At 45.9% G+C, this 15360-nt stretch overlaps 1 non-coding gene across 1 annotated transcript; it reads left to right on the forward strand.

Annotated features, from left to right (window-relative positions):
• Positions 1 to 14858: 14858 nt before the first annotated feature.
• trnal-aag (transfer RNA leucine (anticodon AAG)) lies at positions 14859 to 14940 on the forward strand. The gene has a single exon. It is a non-coding gene; the product is annotated as a tRNA-Leu (tRNA).
• The last annotated feature ends 420 nt before the right edge of the window (positions 14941 to 15360 follow it).

Consider the following 15360-nt stretch of genomic DNA (forward strand, 5'->3'; position numbering starts at 1 on the left):
AAGTACATAGCCCAGGCATCACGGGCTAGCTATTTAGACACCCGGCAAGTTTAGCACTCACCATAATCATATTTACTATTATAAAAGTTTGATTACCTTTTGTTGTCTTCGTCAGAATGCACTCCCAGGACTGCTACTTCAATAACAAATGTTGGTTTGGTCCAAAATAATCCATCGTTATATCCGAATAGCGGCGTTTTGTTCGTGCGTTCCAGACACTATCCGAAATGGTAAAGAAGGGTCGCGCACATGGCGCAATTCGTGACAAAAAAATTCTAAATATTCCATTACCGTACTTCGAAGCATGTCAACCGCTGTTTAAAATCAATTTTTACGACATTTTTATCGTAGAAAAGCGATAATATTCCGACAGGGAATCTCCTTTTCGGCAAACAGAGGAAAAAATCACAAAGGCGGGGGCGGTCGGGTCACGCGCATAAGCCCAGAGTCCCTTGATCGGCCACTTGAGAAAGGCGATAATGTGTTTCAGCCTGGGGCTGGGATGACGACATTCTGTTTTTTCCCGGGCTCTGAGCGCCTATGGAAGACGTGGGAAGTGTCACGTTAGAGCAGAGATCCTTAGTAAAAGATAGAGATGGAAAAGAAGTTCAAGAAATGGTCAGACAGGCCACTTCCTGTAAAGGAATCTCTCAGGTTTTGACCTGCCATTTGAGTTCTGTTATACTCACAGACACCATTCAAACAGTTTTAGAAACTTTAGGGTGTTTTCTATCCATATGTAATAAGTATATGCATATTCTAGTTACTGGGTAGGAGTGGTAACCAGATTAAATCGGGTTTGTTTTTTATCCAGCCGTGTCAATACTGCCCCCTAGCCCTAACAGGATAGGCTGACATAGCTTTAAACCGCCATCATCATTATAACGCAGACCATTCCTGTTAACATATAGGCTCCCAAATTACATATAGGCCCTATCCCGTTTCCGGTAACAATTTACCTAACATATTTTGACATGGTTATGACCGTGTCATAACGTCTTATGACACTGGGTGTCAGGCAAAGTGTGTTTGATTTGATCTTGAAATTTACTGATTCATGTTAAAATGTTCCGGAACTCCAATTTGAGCAGCAGCAGCTGAAAAATGAGCTCCTACAAATATTGAAATTTACATGGTTTTTAGAGTGAAGTACATCGGAAAAAAGCAAAAGAAAACTGCAAGACTGAATAGGAGAAAAAACAAGCAACAAACAAAGAAGATAGGCTTTTGAAAAATAACTATTTTTCATAAAATTGTAGTTATCTTAGCTAGCTGAATTGTTTACCAGTTGCTAAGCAGTTGCTAGGGACTCTTTTGGAAGAAGCTAGCTAGCTAACGAAGAACAACAAAGAATATCTAGTTAACAGAAGAAAAGAAAGAGAAAATCAGGACAGAAGAAAAAGGATATCAAAGTGAAACAGTTCTCTAAAGACACAAGAGACAATAATACAAGAAACAACACTTCTGTAGCTTGTCAACTATGTGTCTGTCTATCCCTGTTCTCTCCCCTCTGCACAAGCCGTGGCACTGGAATCCTCATCTCTCCCAAGTGGACATTCTCTCTTTCTCCCCTGACCCATCTGTCTGTCTCCTCATTTGAATTCCATGCTGTCACAGTTACCAGCCCTTTCAAGCTTAACATCCTTATCATTTATCGCCCTCCAGGTTCCCTTGGAGAGTTCATCAATGAGCTTGACGCCTTGATAAGTTCCTTTCCTGAGGATGGCTCACCTCTCACAGTTTTGGGTGACTTTAACCTCCCCACGTCTACCTTTGACTCATTCCTCTCTGCCTCCTTCTTTCCACTCCTCTCCTCTTTTGACCTCACCCTCTCACCTTCCCCCCCTACTCACAAGGCAGGCAATACGCTTGACCTCATCTTTACTAGATGCTGTTCTTCCACTAATCTCATTGCAACTCCCCTCCAAATCTCCGACCACTACCTTGTATCCTTTTCCCTCTTGCTCTCATCCAACACTTCTCACTCTGCCCCTACTCGGATGGTATTGCGCCGTCCCAACCTTCGCTCTCTCTCTCCCGCTACTCTCTCCTCTTCCATCCTATCATCTCTTCCCTCTGCTCAAACCTTCTCCAACCTATCTCCTGATTCTGCCTCCTCAACCCTCCTCTCCTCCATTTCTGCATCCTTTGATTTTCTCTGTCCCCTATCCTCCAGGCCGGCTCGGTCCTCCCCTCCTGCTCCGTGGCTCGACGACTCACTACGAGCTCACAGAACAGGGCTCCGGGCAGCCGAGCGGAAATGGAGGAAAACTCGCCTCCCCTGCGGACCTGGCATCCTTTCACTCCCTCCTCTCTACATTCTCCTCTTCTGTCTCTGCTGCTAAAGCCACTTTCTACCACTCTAAATTCCAAGCATCTGCCTCTAACCCTAGGAAGCTCTTTGCTACCTTCTCCTCCCTCCTGAATCCTCCTCCCCCTCCCCCCTCCTCCCTCTCTGCGGATGACTTCGTCAACGATTTTGAAAAGAAGGTTGACGATATCCGATCCTCGTTTGCTAAGTCAAACGACACCGCTGGTCCTGCTCACACTGCCCTACCCTGTGCTTTGACCTCTTTCTCCCCTCTCTCTCCAGATGAAATCTCGCGTCTTGTGACGGCCGGCCGCCCAACAACCTGCCCACTTGACCCTATCCCCTCCTCTCTTCTCCAGACCATTTCCGGAGACCTTCTCCCCTACCTCACCTCGCTCATCAACTCATCCTTGACCGCTGGCTACGTCCCTTCCGTCTTCAAGAGAGCGAGAGTTGCACCCCTTCTGAAAAAACCTACACTCGATCCCTCCGATGTCAACAACTACAGACCAGTATCCCTTCTTTCTTTTCTCTCCAAAACTCTTGAACGTGCCGTCCTTGGCCAGCTCTCCTGCTATCTCTCTCAGAATGACCTTCTTGATCCTAATCAGTCAGGTTTCAAGATTGGGCATTCAACTGAGACTGCTCTTCTCTGTGTCACGGAGGCTCTCCGCACTGCTAAAGCTAACTCTCTCTCCTCTGCTCTCATCCTTCTAGACCTATCTGCTGCCTTTGATACTGTGAACCATCAGATCCTCCTCTCCACCCTCTCCGAGTTGGGCATCTCCGGCGCGGCCCACGCTTGGATTGCGTCCTACCTGACAGGTCGCTCCTACTAGGTGGCGTGGCGAGAATCTGTCTCCGCACCATGCGCTCTCACCACTGGTGTCCCCCAGGGCTCTGTTCTAGGTCCTCTCCTATTCTCGCTATACACCAAGTCACTTGGCTCTGTCATATCCTCACATGGTCTCTCCTATCATTGCTATGCAGACGACACACAATTAATCTTCTCCTTTCCCCCTTCTGATAACCAGGCGGCGAATCGCATCTCTGCATGTCTGTCAGACATATCAGTGTGGATGACGGATCACCACCTCAAGCTGAACCTCGGCAAGACGGAGCTGCTCTTCCTCCCGGGGAAGGACTGCCCGTTCCATGATCTCGCCATCACGGTTGACAACTCCCTTGTGTCCTCCTCCCAGAGTGCTAAGAACCTTGGCGTGATCCTGGACAACACCCTGTCGTTCTCCACTAACATCAAGGCGGTGACCCGATCCTGTAGGTTCATGCTCTACAACATTCGCAGAGTACGACCCTGCCTCACACAGGAAGCGGCGCAGGTCCTAATCCAGGCACTTGTCATCTCCCGTCTGGATTACTGCAACTCGCTGTTGGCTGGGCTCCCTGCCTGTGCCATTAAACCCCTACAACTCATCCAGAACGCCGCAGCCCGTCTGGTGTTCAACCTTCCCAAGTTCTCTCACGTCACCCCGCTCCTCCGCTCTCTCCACTGGCTTCCAGTTGAAGCTCGCATCCGCTACAAGACCATGGTGATTGCCTACGGAGCTGTGAAGGGAACGGCACCTCCATATCTTCAGGCTCTGATCAGGCCCTACACCCAAACAAGGGCACTGCGTTCATCCACCTCTGGCCTGCTGGCCCCCCTACCTCTGAGGAAGCACAGTTCCCGCTCAGCCCAGTCAAAACTGTTCGCTGCTCTGGCACCCCAATGGTGGAACAAGCTCCCTCACGACGCCAGGACAGCGGAGTCAATCACCACCTTCCGGAGACACCTGAAACCCCACCTCTTTAATTAAGGAATACCTAGGATAGGATAAAGTAACCCCCCCCCCCCCCCCTTAAAAGATTTAGATGCACTATTGTAAAGTGGTTGTTCCACTGGATATCATAAGGTGAATGCACCAATTTGTAAGTCGCTCTGGATAAGAGCGTCTGCTAAATGACTTAAATGTAAATGTAAATGTAATGTTACCAGACTAGAACTCATTGATTTCTTTACATGTATAAGAATGTATGTGTTGAACTCATTGATTTCTTTACATGTATAAGAATGTATGTGTTGGGGTCAATGAATGGTAGATAAGAATTAGTAATATGGAAAGTTACTGAGAGTAGAAACTTCATATTCTGTTCCATGTTTCTGAGGAGGGAGTTTGAAAGGCAATTGGTAATGTCTGATAAGGCAGGCCGGCTGCAGAACTAGGGAGGAGTGAGGAATGCGTCTTGAGGTCAAATCAACAGATGAAGTGAGAAGTAACTTCTGGAAGGATGGACAGAGAGGCCCACCACAACGTCTCTCATTTTGCAGTCCTATCTCACTCATACACTTTCACACCCACAAAGGTTTTAGTAACAGACAGGGCTGTGACTACCCCAGTGAGAGGAACCAATTAAATTCCTGCCTAGCAACAGAGATGTATGGTTGTCTAGATATGTAAGGAGTTGACCAAGCCTATTAGAAGGTTTGAAATATATGTGCTTGTTCAATCATGCCTTGTCTTTGCAGCTGTATGACCCAGTGGTTGAATAAACTTGGTTTGAGCTTTTTCTAGTTGTCAGAGAGCTTTTACTCCGCTAGTTCAGAACCTAACAAGTGTTACCCTGTTACCCTGTTCCCTTTTCCAAATGTAAATTAGCATTATGTATAGCACTTCAAGTCCAATATGTTTGGTGAAAAATAGGTTTAACATTATGACTTGCTTTTCCTGGAACAGCAAAACCTTTGGTGGATTCCCGGTGACCAAATTAAGTGGAGTGCTTATATACCAAATTATGCATCAAACAAATGGAAACCATAGGTTGGGAAAACATTTTATTCCAACCCCTATATATCAGAAGAAGAATACAAATCCAGAATGCTACTGTAAATTATGAATATACGTGTCCAAAAATAAATATATTGCCCTGTTGACGATCAGGCGTAGTGCTGCCCATGGCCTAATTTCATTGGTCTAATTACATTTCCCACTTCCTGGGTGCATAATGAAAGGGAGCATTTTGTTCCATTACACTGATTGATGCTACTGATGTTGCATCCTGCTGGCTGTCTGTATTGTTATTTTAGTCCTACAGACAGAGTCAGTGACCCCAGTCGACAGACTCCATGCTAATGTTCTACCTTTATCAGAGTGGAAATCTGACATTTAACTCCAATAAAAGGAAACGCATTTCTCAGTGGAGGCTGCTGAGGGGAGGAAGGCTCAAAATAATGGCTGGAACGGAGTAAATGGAATGGCAACAAACACATGTAAACCATGTGTTTGTTGCATTTGATACCATTCCACTGATTCCGCTCCAGCCATTACCACGAGCCCGTCCACTTCAATTAAGGTGCGATGAACCTCCTGTGCCATTTCTCGATGGAAGCAAATTCATCTGTCACTTCACAGAGAACGTAGTAATTAGAGTCAACAGCTGCAACATACGTTAAATTGTTTGATAAATAGAAAACCATGATGTACAGGAACTCAGTTAGCTACTGTATTATCATGTTTAGCTAAACTGGATCCATAGTGTTTGTAGTTGGCAGTATCTTTTATCAGTGTTGGCTCATAGGCTAACAATCATGAAATACCAGATGCACCTTACCGTATGTGCTACAAACATATTAGTATAGACAGACAGAAGGCCTAACTATCACAAAGGTCAACAATCATCAAACACCAAATGCACCTTGCCATAAGTGCTATATGCAAACAAATTGTTATGCACACACAATAGTAACTAAACTGTCATCATCATAATCATCATGTTATTTATCGCTGGCTTGGTACCAGATCTGATCCTAAAGCTAAAACTTCAGTAATTAAATAGAGGTCCCAAGCCATCTTCCACCTCATAGGATCTTGCATGTGGCAGGCAGGCGGAGCCATGTTCCTCCCAATAGGAGTCTATGGTGACAGCAGGTGGAGCAGGAAGTTAGGCCAGGCTAGTGCCATATTGCCACTGCGTGAGCTGAAGCTGCACTCATTCATCAGGCCAATGACATTTTAAATTCTAAAGCTCAGAGCTGTCAGAAAGTGAGCTTCATAGTTTCCCACTCGCGTCGATAAATCAAAACATCCACCAGATGAAGAGCCACTGATGAGTCCTGCCCGGCGACAGTCAAGAGACAGAGAGTGAGAGCTGCCAGGGAAACTTCTCTAAATGGTTGTTGAAGGTTTGAGGATAACAGTTGTTGGTTCCACTCATCTATTCACGTTGATGGAGGATTTCAATAGAAATCTATATGGCGGTATGTACGTTATTGTGTTTTGAGGCTCGTATTGTAAGGATCGACGTTGGAGGCGAGAAGCAGGTACCAGAAGTGAAAATGTAATAACCACGGACAGGAACAGAATACGGACAGCGTCTGGACAAGGGAAACGGAAACGACAATATTGCTGACACCGGGATGAAACAGAGGAAACAAACAGATATAGGGAAGGCAATCAATACGTGAAGGAGTCCAGGTGAGTCCAATGAGCGCTGATGCGCGTAATGATGGTGACAGGTGTGTGTAATGAAAGGAAGCCTGGCGCCTTCGAGTGCCAGAGAGGGAGAGCAGGAGTAGGTGTGACAGCTATGTACCTTAGAAGGTAAAACGCTGACACCAAATGCAGAATTTTATAAGTAGAACATGTGGTTTACCAGGAAAGAGAGACGTAAAAAGAGAGTCATGATTGTTGTGCCTAAGCTAGGTAGGTAAACCATGCAAGCGTTTGAGAACGTGTCAGGCGGACTAATGAAAATGTCTGATAATCTACAAAAACATAAACTTCACGGCGCATGAGGGCACGGAGGGCGTCACACAGCATGTGTTGTGTCTTCATCTTAAGAATAATTTATTCTAATGTGGATTCTGCAGAACATGATCAGAGAATGAAGAACATTATCAGAGCACAAACATTATCGCTTATGCATATGGTGCATTGGGCCCACAAAGAGCGGGCATCCCGCAGTCTGAATCACAATCAAGGCTCCAAGATCTCACACAGGCCTCTTTTACCAGACAACAACAGCTTTCATATTGTCTGCAGCCAGCCAGTCAGAATGTTTACAGCTATATATCATTTGTGCATTATAAATGCCATTTGGACATGGTTCACTGACTTTTGGGTTTGGAAACTGACTTCCTATGATCGTACATGGCAAATGGACAAACATCCTGATTTGGCACATTCAATACTTTCATACATGTATAATTGACCAAAAAATAATTGTACATTTAATTTTGACATTTCTTATGGCATTTGACAAAAAAAAGAAAAATTATGTCACTTTTGACTTCCTATGAAATTGCAAATGGTCAAAACATATGCCTTATGTACAAGCAAAAACAACCCAAAAAATGACGTCAATAAAATATGTCAAAAGTATGTTCATACAGCTCTTATACATGTGTAATTGACCAAAAAAATTGAAACATTTTCAAAAAACGGTCCGGAAAGCACTTTTTTAAAGGGTTGATACGTTTTTGTTTTTTTTCTTCATTTTTTCAAAATTTGATCCTTGGGTGTTGACTTGTGTTACATTTGCAATATGAAAATCCATGGTGGAGCGCGCTTGCCATCTATAGGATTTTTGGGGTGTGACACTTGGCATTTGCCATATGAAATTTGCAATATGATTTGGATGAATGTGGACCAAATTGGGTGGTATTGTCATTAGGGTGTATGATTCGTGTGGTGCCTATATGTCCCCATTCATTTTTGTCCATTTGGACGGGGTCTTCACTTACATTTTATCACACTTAGTCTGAAAGTGTACTGGCCAATCTAACAGTGTATCGGCCAGTCTGAGAGTGTCTTGACCAGTCTGACAGTGTCTTGGCCAATCTGACAGGTTCTTGGCCAGTATAACAAGTCCAGGCAAGTCTGACAGTGACCTTGCCAGTCTGGCAGTGTCTTGGCCAGTTTGACAGTGTCCTGGCCAGTCTGACAGGTTGTTAGCCAGTATAACAGGGTATTGGCCAGTCTGTCAGTGTCTTGGCCAGTCTGACAGTGTCTTGGCCAGTCTGACAGTGTCTTGGCCAGGCTGACAGTGCCAATGCCAATCTGAAAGTGTCTTGGCCAGTCTGACAGGGTCTTGGCCAATCTGACAGTCTCCTGGGCAGTCTGACAGTGTCCTGGGCAGTTTGACAGTGTCCTGGCCAGTCTGACAATGACTTGGCCAGTCTGACAATTCCTGGCCAGTCTGACAATGTCTTATCCAGTCTGATGGTGTCTTGGCCAGTTGGACAGTGTCTTAACCAGTTTGACAGTGTCCTGGCTAGTCTGACAGTGTCCTGGCCAGTCTGACAGTGTCTTGACCAGTCTGAAAGTGACTTGGCCAATCTGTCAGTGTCTTGGCCAATCTGTCAGTGTCCTGGGAAATTTGACAGTGTCCTGACCAGTCTGACAGTGTCTTGGCCAGTTTGACAGTGTCCTGGCCAGTTTGACAGTGTCTTATCCATTCTGATGGTGTCTTGGCCAGTTCGACAGTGTCTTGACCAGTCGGATAGTGTCCTGGCCAGTTTGACAGTGTCCTGGCAAAACTGATAGGGTTTTGGCCAGTCTAACAAATCCAGGCCAGTCTGACAGTGTCGTGGCCAGTCTGACAGTGTCTTGTCCAGTCTGACACAGTCCTGGCCAGTCTGACAGGATGTTGGCCAGTCTGACAGGATATTCACCGGTCTGACAGTGTCTTTGCCAATCTGACTGTGTCCTGGCCAATCTGACAGTGTCCTGGCCAGTCTGACAGTGACCTGTGCAGTTTGACAGTGTCCTGGCCAGTCTGACAGTGTCTTGGCCAGTCTGACAATGACTTGGCCAGTCTGACAATTCCAGGCCAGTCTGACAATGTCTTAGCCAGTCGGATGGTGTCGTGGCCAGTTTGACAGTGTCTTGACCAGTCTGACAGTGTCTTGGCCAGTACGACAGTGTCTTGGCCAGTCTGACAGATACGTTGCCAGTTTGACAGTGTCCTGGCCAAACTGACAGTGTCTTAGACAGTCTGACAGGGTCTTGGCCAGTCTAACAAGTCCAGGCCAGTCTGACAGTGTCCAGGCCAGTCTGGCAGTGTCCTGGCCAGTCTGGCAGTGTCTTGGCCTGTCTGGCAGTGTCTTTGCCAGTCTGTCAGTGTCTTGACCAGGCTGACAGGGCCTTGGCCAATCTGAAAGTGTCATGGCCAGTCTGACAGTGTCTTTGCCAATCTGACAGTGTTCTGGCCAATCTGACAGTCTCCTGGGCAGTTTGACAGTGTCCTGGGCAGTTTGAGAGTGTCCTGGCCAGTCTGACAGTGTCTTGGCCAGTCTGACAATGACTTGGCCAGTCTGACAATTCCAGGCCAGTCTGACAATTCCAGGCCAGTCTGACAATGTCTTCTACAGTCTGATGGTGTCTTGGCCAGTTCGACAGCGTCTTGGCCAGTTTGACAGTCTCCTAGGCAATCTGACAGTGTCCTGGCCAGTCTGACAGTGCCTTGGCAGTCTGACAGTGTCCTGGGCAATTTGACAGTGTCCTGCCCAGTCTGACAGTGTCTTGGCCAGTCTGACAGTGATTTGGCCAGTCTGACAATTCCAGGCCAGTCTGACAATGTCTTCTACAGTCTGATGGTGTCTTGGCCAGTTCGACAGTGTCTTGGCCAGTTTGACAGTCTCCTGGCCAATCTGACAGTGTCCTGGTCAGACTGACAGTGTCTTGACCAATCTGACAGTGTCCTGGCCAATCTGACTGTGTCCTTGGCAGTCTGACAGTGTCCTGGGCAATTTGACAGTGTCCTGCCCAGTCTGACAGTGTCTTGGCCAGTCTGACAGTCATTTGGCCAGTCTGACAATTCCAGGCCAGTCTGACAATGTCTTAGCCAGGCTGATGGTGTCTTGGCCAGTTCGACAGTGTCTTGATCAGTCTGACAGTGTCTTGGCCAGTTTGACAGTATCCTGGCTAGACTGACAGTGTCTTGGTCAGTCTGACAGTCTCCTGGTCAGTTTGACAGTATCTTGGCCAGTCTGACGGTGTAGCTGTGCTATACAGTATGTGTTCAATCTTGACAGCCATCCCTTCAACATGGCCTCTTTTATTATCTGTACATAGATACAGTACAATATATCACCATCACATGCTCGTGAACACTGTACTATTACTACCTATTCATTATGGTAGTGGATATGAGGTGATGACTAGAATCACTGTCATTCTGTCCATCATGTCTGGATCCTGATTGACATAGAGGAAACAGGGATCATTTGACAACAGTCTGGGTCTTGTGGATGTTTAGCCTACTGTGAGCTCTGTATGAGCCCTGGGCTAAAGTGGCAGTCATTTGCAATGCAGATGGAAGAATGTGTTTGACTTGTGCTTCCAGTTAGTAACAGAAGGCTTAATTTACAGTGTGCAACATGGCAACAATCAACTCTACTTATTTCTTAACTTCATACAGTAGCAGATCAGGTTTAGAAGGAATCAAATGGTATTTCAAAGTTATAGTATCAAGATGAAGGAAAAAGGAAACCGCACACTGCTCTTGATAGTATCACTGATCTTTAATAAGTGTAAGGGGTGCTTACTGGTGGCAGAGAAGTCAGACGCACGAGAGCAAAAATTGTTTCCAAACGGGTGCAGTTTAATAACAAAAACCCACCAGAAAACAGAACAATCAAATAATGGGTACAATAACCTGATGCACAACAGGACAGATGTGCACAAGCACTTACAATAAACAATCACCGACAAGGACATGAGGGGGAACAGAGGCTTAAATACACAACATGTAATTGATGGGATTGGAACCAGGTGTGATGGGAGACAAGACAAAACCAAAGGAAAATGAAAAGAGGATCAGTGATGTCTAGAAGGCCGGTGACGTTGAAGGCCGAGCGCCGCCCGAAGAAGGAGAGGGACCAACTTCGGCGGAAGTCGTGACAGTACCCCCCCCCCGACGTACGGCTCCAGCAGCGCGTCGACACCGGCCTCGGGGACGACCCGGAGGGCGAGGCGCAGGGTGATCCAGACGAAGACGATGCAACTCCTGCAGCATAGATGGGTCCAACACGTCCTTGACCGGAACCCAGCACCTCTCCTCCGGGCCGTACCACTCCCACTCCACGAGATACTGAAGGCATCTCGCCCGGTGCCTCGAATCCAGTATAGAGAGAATGGAGTACGCCGGGGCCCCCCGATGTCCAGAGGGGGTGGAGGAACCTCCCGTACCTCAGACTCCTGGAGTGGGCCAGCCACCACCGGCCTGAGGAGAGACACATGGAACGAGGGGTTAATACAGTAATCGGGTGGAAGCTGTAACCTATAACAAACCTTGTTCACTCTCCTCAAGACTTTAAATGGCCCCACAAACCGCGGACCCAGCTTCCGGCAGGGCAGGCGGAGGGGCAAGTTTCGGGTTGAGAGCCAGACCCGATGTGAACACCGGGGTCTCACTGCGGTGGCGATCTGCATTCCTCTTTTGACGCGTCACGGCCTGCTGAAGGTGGACAGGAACGGCTTCCCATGTCTCCTCCGCGCGCCTGAACCAGTCGTCCACCGCAGGAACCTGCCACTCCACAGAGGATTATCTAGCAAAAGCAGCGGAGATGCGCACTAGGTTTCTAAGAAGAGGCTATTCGCCACAATGTGTGGATGAAGCTCTTAATTTGGCATTGGGGAAAACACGAGATGAACTGCTACAAAAAAGACCTGCTAAAGCTAAAGAACACTCCGTAATGTTCACAATCACATATACTTTGAACTCGCGAAAAGTGGGAGATGCAGTCAAGAAACACTGGCATATTTTATCATCAGACCCAGCTTTGCTGGCTGAATTTAAAAATCCACCACTAGGAGAGATCGCAATTTACGTGATAAATTGGTTCATGCCAACTGCCAGCCACAAAAGAAAATCCGCCAGGCTCTTTTACGCCCTTTTCCAAATTGTAGCTATAAATGCAGAGGATGCGCACAGTGCAACAATATGATGAAGTGTGAATATTTCTGCCATCCACATACAGGAAAACAGTTCCAATTAAATTACATTATTACGTGTTCCACCACCCATGTTATTTACATTATTTAATGTCCATGTGGGCTGTGCTATGTAGGTAAAACCTCTCGTTCTCTCAAACAGAGAATCAGTGAACAGAAATGTTCAATCAGGAGAAACGACAGGGATTACTCAATCGCAGTACATTTGAATGACATTTCTACCTTTAGATTTTGTGACATAGAGAAAGTTAAGATATCAGACAGGGAAGATGACATTAATAATACTCTGAGTAAAAGAGAATGTTTTGGGATTTTCACCATCCAGACATTATTTCCTCAAGGGCTTAATGATGAAATGCCTATGTATGTTATGTTGTGAATTTGAACATGAATTATGCCCCTATTTAAGATCACTCTGATGTTTTTTGTACGATGTACCCAATGATTAATGTAGACTTCCTCGGTAGGTCTATGTCCTCATTGTGGTTTTACAGACGTGTTTAATACGTCAAATTTACACACTTTATTCAAATATTTATGAAATGCATATTGTTATATTTGGTAGCACTTATTTATTTTCCTTCGCCTCCAACCCCTTTCGATGCGTGGAACGGATGTGGGTGGGGCTAGGTCTACTTAAGCATGCTAATTTAAAAAAACTCACAAAAGCTCTGACGAAGGCCGTGAGGCCGATACGTAAGCTTATTAAAGATCAGTGATAGTACCAAGAGCAGTGTGCGGTTTCCTTTTTCCTTCATCTTGTTCAACTGTTACCATGCACCTGCAAAAAAGATTGCATTTTGAATTTTAAAGTTATAGTATCAGAAATTGTTACATTTGTTGTTTCTGTACTTCGGGCTACATACTATAGTTGTTTTTGGGTTTCATTCAGAGTTATTCAACTTTAATCTTTTTTTCACTAATGTTCTTGCCCCTGTGGTCAAAGACATGTAGGAAAAACAAGCCTGCAGTCACAGAAAGGTTATCTGGGGTTCTTATTATCCTACTTCCTTCTTTCATCTGAACCCTGGTAGCTAGATATCTCAACTGGCTTCTCTTTCGCCACCAAAACATCCTCATTCATTAAAGGTCCAATATAGTCGTTTTTATCTCAATGTCACCAGGAAGGCCAAAACTCCATCACACTACAACCGGCTGAAATTTCAGGCTGTCTATTGAAACAGCTCTTACATTAAAATGGTATTATCATCATTATCAGTCTTATTCCAACCTAATATTGTGGATATACTGTACATATAAAACATAGGAAATCACGTGTTTGACTGCATTGGGCCTTCAACACCCCAACAGCACCCTAAGACATAAAGCCAGAATCTCCTCCTAACTGAAATAGGACATGTGGAGTTATGGAAATGATAATGGCGTATTATAGCCCCCGTGTCCGGAACAAATACTCTAAGTCACTTTTTCAACACCTAATTAAGCCTCATATGAGTTCCTTAAGCATTTATGTACAGTACTCTAAATCAAACCGACAGTGCCTTGGCTCTGATGAAAGGGGGGGTGGGGGGGCGTGACTCTTTTTTGGGGGGAATTTATGGAGCCAGGAGAATGCAACGCAGAGGTGCTGGAGACGATCCTATGGAGGGGATTATGTGAAAGTGTATGCAAATGAACCATCTGGATTGTTTGAACTCCCTGGGTGTTGGGGAATAAGAGGTCTCTGCTCCGGAGCACAATCTACTGCGTCACTTGTCACCCCTTGTATGTTCTATAGAAATAAGACCATGTTCAGTCCCAAATGACATGATAGTTTGGGTTTAATCGGATGGGGCCACAGTGTCTCCTGACCCCTCCTGTCTCAGCCTCCAGTATTTATGCTGCAGTAGTTTATGTGTCGGGGGGGGCTAGGGTCAGTCTGTCACATCTGGAGTATTTCTCTTGTCTTTTCCGGTGTCCTGTGTGAATTTAAATATGCTCTCTCTAATTCTCTCTTTCTTTCTTTCTCTCTCTCGGAGGACCTGAGCCCTAGGACCATGCTTCAGGACTACCTGGCTTGATGACTCCTTGCTGTCCCCAGTCCACCTGGCCGTGCTGCTGCTCCAGTTCCAACTGTTCTGCCTGTGGCTATGGAACCCTGACCTGTTCACCGGACGTGCTACCTGTCCCAGACCTGCTGGAACCTTGACCTGTTCACCGGATGTGCTACCTGTCCCAGACCTGCTGTTTTCAACTCTCTAGAGACAGCAGGAGCGGTAGAGATACTCTCAAAGATTGGCTATGCAAAAGCCAACTGACACTTGCTCTTGTGTTACTGACTTGTTGCACCCTCGACAACTACTATGATTATTATTATTTGACCATGCTGGTCATTTATGAACATTTGAACATCTTGGCCATGTGCTGTTATAATCTCCACCCGGCACAGCCAGAAGAGGACTGGCCACCCCTCATAGCCTGGTTCCTCTCTAGGTTTCTTCCTAGGTTTTGGCCTTTCTAGGGAGCTTTTCCTAGCCACCGTGCTTCTACACCTGCATTGCTTGCTGTTTGGGGTTTTAGGCTGGGTTTCTGTACAGCACTTTGAGATATCAGCTGATGTAAGAAGGGCTATATAAATACATTTGATTTGATTTGATAGTGTGGCCGAGCGGTCTAAGGTGCTGGATTAAGCCTCCAGTCTCTTCTGGGGTGTGGGTTCGAATCCCACCACTGTCAATATGCTTTGGGCTCCCAAGTGGCACACCGGTCTAAGACTCTGCATCTCAGTGCTAGAGGTGTCACTACAGACACTGGTTTGATTCTGGACTTTATCACATCTGGCCATGATTGGGAGTCCCATAGTGCGGTGCACAATTGGCCCAGCGTCGTCCGGTTTAGAAGTTTGGACGGGGTAGGCCATCATTGTAAATAAGAATGTGTTTTTAACTGACTTGCCTAGTTAAATAAAAAGAAAAAATGGCACCCTATTCTCCATATAGTGCACTACTTTTGACCAGAGCCACATAGGGAATAGGGTGCCATTTGGGATGTATACTATGTCCATACTAGAGCTGATACTCTGTAATGAACTCCAGAGGTAAATGTTGTTAATTTGACAGTTATGTTTGAAATTGATGAACAAATACTGGAAATGGA

The sequence above is a fragment of the Salmo salar genome, chromosome ssa02, assembly GCF_905237065.1.
Source record: "Salmo salar chromosome ssa02, Ssal_v3.1, whole genome shotgun sequence".
NCBI classification, from domain to species: domain Eukaryota; kingdom Metazoa; phylum Chordata; class Actinopteri; order Salmoniformes; family Salmonidae; genus Salmo; species Salmo salar.